The 14,689-nt window shown below is 29.7% G+C and overlaps 1 protein-coding gene across 1 annotated transcript in view; it reads right to left on the bottom strand.

Moving 5' to 3' along the window:
• The window catches only part of LOC105831307 (monocarboxylate transporter 10), a 325,574-nt gene extending 312,023 nt beyond the window's left edge, over positions 1-13,551 (bottom strand). Inside the window, exon 1 of the mRNA XM_036291331.1 lies at positions 13,090-13,551. The gene's annotated coding sequence lies outside the window, so the exon portion shown is untranslated. The remainder of the gene's footprint in view (positions 1-13,089) is intronic.
• Positions 13,552-14,689: the final 1,138 nt, after the last annotated feature.

Genomic DNA, 14,689 nt, shown 5'->3' with positions numbered 1-14,689 from the left:
TGATATTTTTACAATAAGTAGATTATTAGGAATTGCAGCGGCGAAAAGTATGAGTTAAATCTTCATACAATGTGATATATTTATACAATGTGATAATTTCATGTGATAAATTTATATGATAAATTCGTAATAAATTTATATAATTAATAACGTTAATAGGTTTATATTTTTTTCATAATTGTTTAAAATATATTCATGAAAGTTCTTATTTTTGAAAGGTCTAATATAATTAATTAATTTAATATAATCTATTTAATGTAAACATATTTTTTTATCTCCACAAATGTTTTTTTAATTTAAGAATTTATTATTTTGTCCACATGGTTATTAAAAATTGTCTCAAAATAGTATTCTTGTAATATAAATAAATTTTTTTTATTTGAAAAATTCACGCAATTGTGTAAATAAAATAGCCAACACTAATTTAAAGTAAATTGTTTAAATGTAATCACATAAAAAAAGGAACACCAATTGCAATCAGAGCTGGATTTCTGGTCTGATAATATTTTATTTATAAATTATATGTTGGAAAATAATAAATTAGAAGTGTAGGGAATATAATTTATTCGGGAATATATAAATTTATTATAGAGGTACGAAATGTGAGTTCTTCGGAAGGCTATAGCTACGACTGACTTGACCTGAGACGCTCTGCTTGCAATTTTATGATCGAATACATTTAGTCTTAAGCGTAAACATTAACTGGTTAGATGGCAATACCATTACGTCCCTGAATTTCACAGAGTGGGAGTGAAACCAAGCAATAAGAAATAACCCCGCGTTAGCGGACTGTTCGGGGCTCTGAGTCCGCTAACGCGGGGTTTCACTGTAGCTCGTAGATGGTCGCGGTGTGCGGCGACGGGCCGGCGGGCAATGCCCTGGCGTGAAGCGGCGTTTCGTGGCGCGGGATGGCGAGCGGTGCGGCGGGCGGTAATCGCCGGAGCCTCGAGATCGGTGGTGCGCGGTACGCGGCGTGAAGCGCGGGGTGTTGTGCTGCGCGGTGATTTTTCCACTTGCGTCTGGTGATCGAGGAAACGCCGGTCGATCTCGAGATCTCTCGAGGGAGACGGAGAATTCTCCACCCCCGTTGTGTTCGAGCCGGGTGATCGGGCGACTAAAGAAAGTCCATAGCCGAGAACTCTCGGCGAAGGTGGAGGACGCTCTACCCTCTGCTACGGAGACGAACTAGGAGTTTCGAATACGAGCGGTACCGAGAGCTCTCGGTTAAAGCAGAGAATACTCTATCCTAATTACTGGTCGCAGGAAGCTTCTCAGGAGTGTACTCTGGTCGGGATCGGAATCCAGTGTACGGTCGGAGCGAGAAGTGTCGCAGTCTCCACCGGAGCGGCTTTTTATACCCGCTCGGGTGGAGGATCGGGGATCCTCGCGGATCTTCGGGTTTCCCCGCACTTGCTCCCCCCCCCCCCGTGGAGGTTGGGAGAATGCGAGGAAATACGCGGAGCGGAGACGATGCCTCGTCTCGACGCTTTTTATTGCGGTGATTAGGACGGGCCGGTGGTCGTTTATGCAGTCCGGCGGGTGTTCGGCCGCGCGCGGTCGGTGATGCCGGCGACGGGAGGTTCGTTACAAAATCATTATTAATAATATTTTTTAGATTACAAGTAAAATAAAGATTTAATTATAAATATTTTTCTTTCTTGTAACAACTGTTAATGATAAGTTGCATGGTGTTATCATTATTTTACTTAAAAAATCATATATCTTTATGTATGAATGTTATGCATGAATATTTCACTAATGTGAGACTAATAATAATGTTTACAATAAATTTTTTTAATTTGTAATGCAAGTGCATAGTAACATTTATTAAGAATCAATGTCTAATTAAATTTTATATTAGGTTTTGAAATAATATCGTTATAATAGAAACTTGATAGACAAATAAATAAATAAAATAATCTCTTTAATATTACTTTAGACAATACTTTAAAAATACATGATTGTGTTACATAATTACTATTTTAATGAAATTAATAATCTTACATTAAAAACAGAGTATTTTTAATTGTAATAATCAATCAAATTATTTATAATATTTATATCGTACTTTTTAGGTTACCTGCTACAAACTCACGGAACTCGCAACTCGCAACTTGCTCGTGATGTTGATTTGGCTATACCAGACAGCATTGAGTTGTCACGAATCATGGTAGTAGATAGCTGTGCTTATCATATATTTCGGTCCTAGAGAAAATTACTCGGATAGCCATTATCGTAAACACCCATGATCTCACAAACGATTTAAATACTAAACTTTAAAGACTCATAAATAGTTGTATCAGGTTCATTTTTAATCTGCGTTGTGATGAACACATCATTCCATATCGTCACCGATTAAATTGGTTATCAATTCGAAACCGTAGGTTATATTTTTTACGTATACAAACTTACAAAATCCTGAATTTATTTAGTCCTACTTATTTCTCAGAATTGTTTACGATGTTTGATGTGTCAATTAGATATTCTCCAAGATTTCCTAATCCTACTTTTCACATTCCTTTACACTCTACTGCGGCTTATAGAAACTCTTTTGTTTTATCAGCCATGTATTTCTGGCACTCATTATCAGCATCAATAACTCAGGCGTCTTCTCTTTTCACTTTTAAAAATATGTTATTCTCTCACCTTTTTGCTACAGAATGTAATGGGGGCGTCAGTCAAACTTAGTAATGTGTATGCTTTTAATTTTTATCTTTTATTTTATTTTTAGCACTCTAATTATGAGTACTGTGTTACTTTTGCTGCATGTTATATCTTCATTGCTCCTAGTTACATAACTTTTGCTGCATGTTACTGACTTGCTATTTAGTTGCATTATTAATCTGTGACGCTCTCCATTGCTGCTTCATTGCACGAGTTTGTGTACATTAGTGTTAATTTTCTTGTTATGTTATTATTAACCGTTTTATCATCTTGGCTGCATTATGTTGCTTGATAGTTACTGAGAGATTACATCATATTATATTATATTTTTATATATTCAATTTATATAGTTTATATTTTATTTTATTTGTGAAGGTTTATATAGACTTGCGATATCTCATTTATATTTTAGTTTCAGTTTACTTTTGTTATATAGTTTTTCTATCTTTCTGTTATATTTCGGCGATCTTTCTTTACTGTTATCTAGCTTTTAATTTTTCTTTTCTGCGCTTATTAGTTGTAAGTTAGTCTGTTATTTTCTTCTAATATATATATAAAGCATCTATCCTACTTTGCCCCAAAGCAATGCTAGAGCTTAATAAAAATATCAATCAATCAATCTCTCTCTTCCTCTCTTTCTCTCTCTCTCTCTCTCTCTCTCTCTTTCTCTCTCTCTCTCTCTCTCTCTCTCTCTCTCTCTCTCTCTCTCTCTCTCTTTCTCTCTCTCTTGTTAATGCCATTGACACCTCTCTTCTTCCTCCGATTATTGTTGACTGTACGCCTTTGCTTTTTGTGAGTGAAGTGAGAAATCTGGGCGTTATTTTCACGTCTAACCTGTCATGGCATAAACACATCATACAAGTTTCAAAGAACGTTCACCACGCTCTGTATAAATTAAAATTTAACCGAAACTCTCTCTCTACCAAACTCAGAATTAAACTGGTCAATACTTTGATCCAGCCACATATTGATTACTGTTGCCTTGTCTATCATGGATTGAGTAAAGAACTTAATACTAAGCTGCAACGACTAGTCAACTGCTGTATAAGATTTATCTTTAATCTTAAGCGAGACGAACATATTACGCCGTTTAGACATCGTCTTGAGTGGCTTTCGGTTGAAAACAGGAGACTATACTTTCTAGGCTGTCTAACCTATCTGATTCTCCACTTGCATGCTCCGTCTTACTTATGTGAACTATTTACCCCTCCTGATCCTTCAGTAAGAAAATCAGATCGCACAACTTCTTTGTCTCAGGTTTTTCATATTCCTCTTCATAGAACTACCACTTACAGAAATTTCTTTCATCTCTCCGCGGTATATTTTTGGCATTCTCTCCCTGCAAACATTGTATCCGCTCCTTCGCTGGACTCTTTCAAGACCCTTCTTCGCTCATTTCTGCTGGCATCTGAGTTAGCATGATTTTTCAATCTTGTATTGTTTGTCTTGCTTTCTGTCATTCTTATCGTCTCCCTTAATTCTCAGCTTTAGCACTTTACTTGTATAGTTAATATTAAGATTTAGATTAGTCATATAGTTATACTTATATCAATGCGATTTCTCATTATGTTAGCTATTTTTGCGTACATTTTGTTTTAAAAGTGTATTCTATTTTGTGTTATCATACTTTGCCCTATAGCCTATGCTCGGACATAATAAATATATCTATCTATCTATCTATCTATCTCTCTTTCTCATGCGTGCGTGTATGTTAATATGGTATTATTTTAGTATATAAGTTAGATTGTAAGAAAACGATTTTGTATTAAAACAAATTATTTGGTTTAGCAGCGCCAAGTTGAGTATTTACACTTTTTGTAGTAAAATATTTATTTGTAATATTTGTAATTTATTTGTATTGAAACTTATTTGCCAATAGCAGCCAATAATTTAATACGAAAGACTAATATTTAAAGCTTAATCTTATATTTAAGAATCTTTTTAAGTTTATCGTTAATATATCATTACTTTTGTAGAGAAAAAACTTAATACTCTCATTTTATAGTGTCAAGTCTAAATTTTTTGTATTATAAAAACTGGCTAAAGAATAGTAATAATGTTTTAATTCCTATAAAAATATTTATTCTTATAATTCGCGCAAAATATTTAGATATCATTATTTTTGTAGAGAGGTTAATTTGTGTGTAAGTATAAACTTTAACCATTTGAGGAATATATATTATTTAGGTTGAGTTTGACACACTTATTAGTATATATATAATACACACACATACATACTTGGTCAGCGATTCATCTCTCTCTAGATCTAGTGAATTACTTTACTTTCTTCTACAAGAATCACATATGTGTGAGTTATACTTTATAGCTATAGTGTTTCTCGCTCCTTCCTAGCTACTGCATTAGATTAAGGACCAAAGGGTTAAAATTTTATTTTTAGATTTTCTCAATTCTCGGAAGCTTTATTCGAAAACTCAAGGGACTCTCTTCGAGTAACAAAAATGATACTACACTTTGCTGTTAGGTAAATCTATTGAGCTCACTATACACATCGAGAGATAATTTGTTGCTGTAGATTTTCTTTTATAAACCTTTTGGTGTAAGTTTTCTCACGAGAAGGAGAAGCGCCGCGCCCTCGCCTAGCAGCGATCTCGCGAACTACCCGCGGCTACTGCGGAATAATGATATACATATACGGTACGTATGTTCATATGAGTATGAGTACAGGATATTCTAATGATATTAAGTTCTGTGTGGGAACAATACTCAAAAATTATAAAAAATAACATCTATTTTTTATTTTTTTACGAACAGAGCAAAAATATATATTTTTTTATTTCACATACTATTTCGAATGTGTGAAAATCGGTTAAAAATTGTAATACTTTATATTTATTTATAAAAATATAATTTAACTACACATATTTCATCCTTCTGACAACATCTATTGAAATAATCTGTAACAAATATGTATGCATTAACATAAAGTATTCATGGATCATCACGAAGCATTAGGATGCGTACGATCTTCGAAGTCAAGCAATGTCAGGAGTGGTTGATACTTAGATAGTGACAGTTTTTTCAGGCACAGAAATTAAACATGTTCTAAGGTACTGTGACTTGGCTGAAACATGTATAGTCTTCTCCCCTTTACAAAATTATCATAGAAATTTATGATGCTAGATTGGTGAGATTACGTTGAATTTATCAAAATTAATTAATAATGCAATCAATTTTTTGCTTTTGTTGTAAATATGTTTAGTAAATATTTAAAAAATTATTTATCAAATTTCAAAAAAACATTTTCTTAAACTTTAAAACAAATATTTATTAAATGTTAAAAAAATATTTGTCCAAACATTAAAAAAAACGTTTTTCTAATTTAAAAAAGGGAACTTATCTCATTATATATATTTAACGTTTTTAGAAATATTTTTTTTTAATGTTTTTTAAATATTATTGAAAACATTTTTTTAATATTGTTTTGCTGATTAGGTAGTTTTAAAGATTTTTTTAAAGATATACACTGGCGCAAAAAAAACGAAACAAAATTTTTGACCGATTTTTAGGCAATATTCAAAGTGATGCAACTTTGCGAAAAATCATCCAAATTATATATACTTTTTTTTTAATTAAAGGGGAAAGACTCTACTTTGAGAATCCCTACGCGAAAGTTTGATTTGATAAGTGCGAACCTTTTGTATCGCATGAAAACCAAACATGTGTTTTTTAATTGAAAAAAGTAAAGTTTGTTATCATTTTGCACAAGTTTCTTGTTAAAATCTTGCTAATATTAATTCATATTCTGAAAGTTCATTCTTTTCTAAGCAATTTCAAAAAAAAACATGTCGATACTATGTTTTTTGTTGATTGCACGCTAGTTTGAAATTTACACTGCATTTTAAGGTATTTTAGCGAATAAATACGGTATTTTTTAAATATCATGAATTTTGAGTATCAATATGATATTGCACATTAATTTTATTCGTGTTTAACTCAATCATACCGCCGTCATCAAAGTGACCCGATCTGCACCACGTGGAAAATGACGATCAGATTTTGTATATCATGTGGCCCTGAAAAGGCTGATTTTTTAAAATAAAATTTGAACTTTTACTTTTTATGTATGAGTATGTGTATATGTATGTTTACGTGTATGTGTGGGTTTATGAGTATAGTTAAATGTGATCTTCTGTTGACTTCAGTGAAATTGGTGCATCAGCTATCCGTTATATTCAGATCAGGAAGTACAAATTTCCACCGATGAATTTCAGAGCCACATGATGTACAAAATCCGATCGTCATTCTCCACGTGGTGCAGATCGGGTCACTTTGATGACAGCGGTATGATTGAGTGAAACACGAATAAAATCAATGTGCAATATCATATTGATATTCAAAATTCATGATATTCAAAAATACCGTATACTTGCTAAAATACCCTAAAATGCAGTGCAAATTTCAAACTAGCGTGCAATCAACAAAAAACATCGTATCGACATGTTTTTTTTTTAAATTGTTTAGAAAAGAATGAACTTTCAGAATCTGAATTAATATTAGCAAGATTTTAACGAGAAACTTGTGCAAAATGATAACAAACTTTTACTTTTTTCAATTAAAAAACACATGTTTGGTTTTTATGCGATACAAAAGGTTCGCACTTAACAAATCAAACTTTCGCGTAGGGATTCTCAAAGTAGAGTCTTTCCCCTTTAATTAAAAAAAAAGTACATATAATTTGGATGATTTTTCGCAAAGTTGCATCACTTTGAAAATTGCCTAAAAATCGGTCAAAAATTTTGTTTCGTTTTTTTTGCGCCAGTGTATTTATTACACAATGGCAACAGTTTATTAATCACAATATTTTCCTTTATTTTCTACTTTGTTCTATTTTTCTGGCAAGAGATGGATACCGCGATTTTTTGGCTGTCTTAAGCATTCTTTGTCACTGACATTAAAATCACCACTCTCTTAAAGCGCCTGAACCAGTATTTACAGGTTTTAATCAGTGAAAAAGATTCTCCGTGAGTTTTTTTGACAAGCTTTCTGTGACTATCCGCGGTGGCTTTTCTTCTTGTAAAAGAAGTAACACGTGCCAAAAATGCTTTTTTGAAAATTTCATTTCGAGACTTATAAAACACTGACTATTAACGCGTCTTCTTTGTCTAACTGACTTGGAACTAAACATGAAGATGAGAATTTAAAGATGTAATACTTATAAATCGGATGAGACTACTAAAACCTATCAGTAGAGCCCTCTCTTGAAAACCTTCAAAACTATAATTCATACACCTAATATATTAATTTTTATTTAAAAATTTATAATTCAAAATTTTTAATCAATACAACCTAGAAGAATGAAAAAAAATGTATCAGGTATATATAACATATATAATAATAAAACTAAAGAATATTTTCATATAACCTTTATAAATAGAAATATTTTTGTCCAGTTAAATTAGACAAATGATACACATGATTGTCAATAACTTTTTATAAAATTTTGCGAATTACATAAGAATGTATGGATGTGTGTGTCATATTTACTGCTAATTAATTTTGCATTATTAAAAAAAAAAGATCAAAGAAATAATTTTGCTAAAAAGAGATCAAATTTAAATTTAAAATTCCAAAATTTTTTTAAACACTATTAAAATCCATAATTTTCAAAGATTCATCAAACAAAATTAAATCTCTAAAATTGGTTTCCTCGGATTTTGGTAATAATCTTGATTTTCACATCATTCACACAGTGATAAATATATATGATAAAATATTATGTAATATAATTAAATAAGATTATATCCGCATGATAGTGTGTCAAATCGAGCCCTTTTTATTTTGCCTTACTTACCTATTTACATCATTCAAAATTTTAAAAGACATGTAATTTTTACAAGTGTTCTAAAAAATTTCGACAATACTAGTCACCGATGACCAGTTGTTTGTAATAGCATGTTAATTTATTTCAGTTCAGATATTCAGTAGATAGAGAATCCTAGCGTGTTGCCGCATCGAACCAATGTTGCGTCAGACGCATCGACGCGCACGTCGTCGAACGACCTTTATGTGATATTTGTTTATGGCTACTCTGGTAAAAAAATTTCTCATATTTTTTTAGAAATTTTTTCAGAATTTTTCATCTTCCATATTTTTGAAAAATTTTTAAAAATTTTGAAAAATTCTAAAAAAATAAAAATTTTTCAAATTTTTTTAGAAATGACCAAGTGGGAATTTTCAGAATATTTTTACATCTTTATATATGACAATTTCTGAGAAATATAAAGAATTTTTTTATTTTTTTCAGAAATGACTAAATGAAAATTCTTAGATTATTTCAATATTTTTATATATGACATTTTTTAAGAAATATAAAGAATTTTTTTACTTTTTTCAGAAATTATTGAATGAAAATTCTCAAAATATTGCAGTACTCTGTGGAAAAAAAATTTTGAATAATACTAAGAATTTTTTAGATTTTTTAAGAAATGATCGAATAAGAATTTTCAGATTATTTTAATCTCTGTATATTTGAAAATTTGTGAAAAATATTAAAAATTTTTCCGATTTTTTCAAAAATAATTAGATGAGAATTCTCATAATATTGTAGTATTAATATTGTAGTAATAATATTGTAGTATTTCTACAAATAAAAATTTCTAAATAATAATAAAATTTTTTCAGAAATAACCGAACAAGAAAACTCAGAACATTTCAAAATTTGTGTATATGAAAATTTCTGAGAAATTTTAAAAATATTAGAAATTTTTTCAATTTTTCCAGAAATAATTGGATGAGATTCTTAGAATATTTCAAAATTATACATAAAAAGTTGTGAGAAATTTTACTCAAAAAACTTAAGTGAAATTTTGTACAGTCTACATGTAAGTTAAGTCACTTTGAACAAAAATGTTCTTTATCATTTTAGCATTGAGTCTAAACAATTTATATAATAAAAATATTAAAAAGTTATTAATTACTAAAAATGGTCACATATAAGGTTTTTATGATAAATACAAATATTCGACAGTCACTATTCCCTAAATTCAAAAAAATATACTTCCCTCTATGAATTAAATAAAATAATTCACGAAGTGTATAAATTTTATGATCCATGAAATATACTATTTATCTTCGATCTTATATCTATAATATATATTTATATTGGCTGTGTTTCAAAATTGCTGTCAGTACTGAAAATCTATAGTGTATGTAACAGAAACTATAAATTTTCAGTATTGACAGCAATTTTGAAACGCAGCCATAATATGTACATATATTTTTTGTAACATAAAATAAGAAAAATATATATATATGTCGTATTACATTTATTACATCATTAGTGTACATACTAAATAAATTTGAACGTCTCAAATATTTCAATATTCTATATATTGTGAATTATTTGAGGAGTGCCATACACTGATCGACGATAAAATGGAATTAACTAAGTTATATAAGCTAAAATAAATTTATTAAAATTTTCCATCATATTCTTCTAGGTTAGGTTAATGTTTTTTATTTATTTTATATTTATGCACAAAAAATTGCATATTTTTGTGCATAAATTTCTGCAGTTTTTATAGATTTTTATATAAAGTTTTTGCCTTCAGAAAATTTTTTAGAATTTTATATAATTTTTTCTGAAGGCAAAAGACTTCAGAAAACATTACATAAAATTCTGCAAAATATTTTGCAGAAAAATTCTGAAGGTAAAAACTTTATACAAAAATCTGTAAAAATTGCAGAAATTCATGCACAAAAATATGCAATTTTTTGTGCAGTAATTTTTGTGCATAATTTTTTTCTACTATTCCAGAATTTCTTATAAATTCTTATAAACTTTTTCATAAACATTCAGAAATTTTACATAAATTCTCAAAAATTTTTTAAAATAGTAAAAAATGCTCAGAAATTCTCAGAAATTATTAGAATTTTTTATTTTTTTCTGAGTTTTTCTGATAAATGTTTTAATTCTCGTAAATTCTCAAAAATTCTTAGAAATATTCATAAATACTTGGAAATTCTCAGAAATGATTACAATTTTTCATTATCTTCATCTAAGTTTTTCTAAGAAATATATCAATTCTCAGAAATTTTTAGAAATATTTAGAAATATTCAAAAATTCTCTAAATTAATCAGAATTTTTCATTTTTTATCCAAGTTTTTCTGAGAAATGTTCCAATTCTTATAAAAAATCGAAAAAATTATCATAAATTCTAAGAAAAATTTAAAAAAGTTCTGAAAAATTTTTCCACCAGGGTAGCTAAAAACTTTTTTATCTTAAGATGCAGAATCAAAGAAAGCCTCGCGAAGAGGCACGTTTATCCCATATCATAACATTACACGGTAATCTAAATTCTATGTAATCAGCTAAGCATCATTTCACAATCAATGATATAACAAATATATCGATATATCATTATTGTATTTCTAGTAGAATACTATCGCTCAATATTATAAAGAGAAAATTTAAAAACATTAAGATCCGTTTTTAAGATTCTATTCTTAAGATTCCTTAATTTCTTTTAAGACCGTCTTATTAAAATATTAATACAGTTCTGTGATAGACATAAATAATTCATGACATTTAAAAAATATTTAATAGAATATTTAATTGTGCAAATGTAACTCATAATTGGGATAAACTATTATCTTGTATCACGATGGTCCTTATTATTTATTTAGAAACAAATAACAAGAAACATGCAAAAGTCATGTAAAACCAAAATAGTGACGCACTTGATGATGCATAGAAAACTAAATATAGATAAAAAATAAGGTTGCAGTACACTTCTTGAACTAATATTTAATAATAAAACATAAATTAAAATGTTCATACTTACATAAATCTAAATAATCAACAAAGTAGATTACATGTTTAAAAAATAAATTAACATTATTTTAGCATTAAATTAACATAATTGTTATAGCTAAATATTCTAGCTAACAGTGAAATGACCAGATTTGTTTTCTTATTTTAGTTTTGACTAGAACTTTTCATTGTTTGTCTCTTTTGTGGCACATCAGTGGCTAACAAAGTACTTGGTTTGGAGCCGCTTTTAGAAATTCAGGACATTAAAATAAAGTCAATGTTTTGTGTCACTCCGCGACACAAATTCTCTTTTTCTTTCTCCTTTCCTCTCTCTCTCTCTCTCTCTCTCTCCCTCTCTCTCTCTCTCTCTCTCTCTCTCTCTCTCTCTCTCTCTCTCTCTCTCTCTCTCTCTTCTCTCTCAAAAAATACTAATATCTAAGAATTGTTAAAGGCGACATAACTTTTAATCTTAATCTTGTCAATCAATTTATTGAACTTAATTAAATTTATTTGTATATAAGTAACTCAGAGATTAAATAAAATCGACTCAAAAAATCTGAGGTCCACGAAACGCAACCAAGACATTGTGAAAAAAACAGGAAAATGAATAGAAATTTCTTCATAGTAAAAAATCTATAATGATTACAATAAATATATTTGTTGTGATTAAAATGAAACAAGTATACTATGTGTTTAATTTAAGTATATGTAGTTTGTTATTCTGTTAAACAATAAATTTATTAAAAAATTAATCGAATAGAAGTAATTTTGTTTAAAAAAATGTATATAATAATTTAAATAAAAGTTTAAAATTATTTTTATGAGTTTTATTTTTTAAATAGAAAATATGAACTATTATGTTACAGTTTTCTAAAATATTTTATAACAAATAATTTATAATAATAAAGTGAGATTTTCGATAATTGTTTATGAAAATCGTCACTTGTTATTATTAGGCATGGTATAAAAAAATATAAAAGTATTTACATCAAAGATTAAAATTATCATAAAATTATGGCAATTTTATCTATTTATTGTGCGCGCGCGCGCGCGCTCGAGTGTGTGTGTGTGTGTGTGTGTGTGTGTGTGTGTGTGTGTGTGTGTGCAAACCTAATTTAAACTTTTTTTTAAGTATTTGTTAAAATTATTTAAAATACTTTTCTGTTGAATTTTCTTCTGTTACTCTTCCGTTAAGATTAACAAATAATAATTTTACTAAAATTTATTACACATTTTATTTACTTATTACATTATTATATTTTATTTACTTATTACATTATTATATTTCAATGTTGGAGAGAAAAAAGAAGAAACAATGGAAATATTCCAATTGAAAGAAAATAACGCAGTTTGAAACAAAGATCAAATATTAAATCTCATTGTTCGTTTTACTTTTCTCTTTGACACCCGATTATTATGTATATTTCAAGAAGATATGACGCGATATGCTTGCAAAGAGAACAGTTCTACAATTGAAAAAACTACGCACTTATTATAAATATATTATATAATATTTTGAAGATTTTGCGTTCCTTAAAATCTTCAAAAATTTTTACATTAAAAACGAAAAAATAAATATATTCGGGATGGAGAGAAAGAAAGCAAAAATTATGAGTATCAAAAACGCAAACAAACAGATGTCTTATCATACCGATTTAAATGATCCTCGAACACGTGGCTGACATGCGTGGGCAGCAGTTGACAAACTTTTCCGGAATTAGATCGGAAAAAAAGAAAGAGAGCTATATAATAGTGAAAAAAGAAGAAAAAAGAACAAAGAAAAAATTAAAGTGTGGAATGTCTTAGGCTAAATCAATCTTAGAGATCGGCCGACCGATTGCGAAGTCGGGCGTAAACTAAGGCGTCCCTGCAACAAGATAGGCAGGACAGACCAAGAAGTTCCAAGCATCAAGGTACGAAGCACTAGGCGCGCACAAAACACATAAGTTAGAACACAGGCGAGTTGACCAATCGCGATTGAGAATTTCGAAATGGTAGACTGACTTTCTTAGGAATCCTCGACCGCGATTGGCCGACTCGCACAAGTTTTAATGCTTGCGTTTTTATGTGTCGTCTGCCTAATACAAGAGAGAGAGAGAGAGAGAGAGAGAGAGAGAGAGGAGAGAGAGAGAGAGAGAGAGAGAAAGAGAAAGAGAAAGAGAAAGAGAAAACGAAAGAAAAGTAACGAAATAAATAGATGAATGGCATAAAGAAAGGAATGACATAAAAAAATAAAGACCACGTAATAAAACGATAGACTAACGCGTAAATAGTCACAACGCATCGTAACATATGACGCATGTAAATTCGGATCGCGTGGGCATAGTAAAATTAGTGGATGCACTCAATGAAAAAATCCGAAAGAATCTTACTGTATAGCTTTTTTAAGACAAATTCGATAAAATACAAAGTAGGACATGTGTACACGTATGTAAGGTGACGTAATTTTCTTGCCAAGTTCATAGATCAAAGATACCGACACAAAGTGAACCTATTGTACTGTGGCATAGTGACTCGCAGTTTCTATTGCTGCTTTCCATTTACATCAAAATTCAGATAATTCTCACTTGTGACGTCATAACTCAGTTAAATGCACGTTCCTTTTGCATTCTCATAAGTGAGATTTAACTGAGTTTTTTCCTACAATTTGAGCAATTTCAAGACCGTGTGCTTTACTGAGTCTCGCATATTCACTTTAGAAGTGAGGTTATATATTGAGATAATTTTGTCATTAAAATAAGCGTGATCACTTGCATATTTTTTTAAATCACTGAGTAATGACGTCACTATCTGAGTATAAAATACTCACATTAGTGAGTATGAGTGACTCAGTCTCACTTTCAGATAAATGGAAAGCAGCATATGTCGTAAGTGACAGCTGCGTGTCGATGTCGAAAACGGACAGACGAAAAAAGATAGTAGCACACAAAAAAAGAGAAGAAAAAAGAAAAAGATTTGCAAAGGAAAAGAATTTATTAAAATACTTTTAAAACATTTGACCCTTTGCGTCACGGTGATGTCACCCAGAGCATTCATTACCTATCAAAATACTTGTCAAAGTATTTTCTTTCAAGTAATCAAGTATTTAACGTATTTTTATGGTATATTTGGAACCGTTAGAACGCTAAAACGTTCCTTTGTATAATAAAATTACTATCAGTAATATGTGAAATAAATAATTTTGTAAATAAATATACATCGTAAAACTGTCACTTTTATTTAAAAAAATAAAAAATTTTGATTACAAACCC

This window comes from Monomorium pharaonis, chromosome 8 (assembly GCF_013373865.1).
Source record: "Monomorium pharaonis isolate MP-MQ-018 chromosome 8, ASM1337386v2, whole genome shotgun sequence".
Classification (NCBI taxonomy): Eukaryota; Metazoa; Arthropoda; class Insecta; order Hymenoptera; family Formicidae; genus Monomorium; species Monomorium pharaonis.
The sequence above is the reverse complement of the archived record's forward strand: the minus strand, read 5'-3'. Positions and strand labels throughout refer to the sequence as shown.